We start from the raw sequence: 404 nt of genomic DNA, 5'->3' as shown, positions 1-404 counted from the left end.
GTACTGAATCATATGTTGGAAGTTATGAGTTCTTTTAACCAGTTTAAATGCCTTATTTCTATTTCTCACTGCTTCCTTACAGTTATCATCCCACCATGGTATTATTCTCTTCTTTATTCTTCCTTCACTTTTAGGAATGCATTCTAATGCAGCTGATATTATACCTTGTTTTAATATGCTGTCAAGTGTTTCTACGTCCATTCCATTACTGACCTGACTTAGATATCTATCACTTTTTTCCAGAAATTTCTCCCAATTGGCTTTCTCAAGGATCCATTTCCCACCTGTATTCTCTGTGACCAATGAAGCAGAAATATTTATCGTGCACCAGATTGGGTAATGATCATTCCCTACAGTTCCTTCTTGGTATACTAACCAATCACACACTGATACAATGGAGTTTG

The sequence above is a fragment of the Mobula hypostoma genome, chromosome X1 (genome assembly GCF_963921235.1).
Source record: "Mobula hypostoma chromosome X1, sMobHyp1.1, whole genome shotgun sequence".
Lineage (NCBI taxonomy): Eukaryota > Metazoa > Chordata > Chondrichthyes > Myliobatiformes > Myliobatidae > Mobula > Mobula hypostoma.
This window is presented reverse-complemented; position numbering follows the sequence as displayed.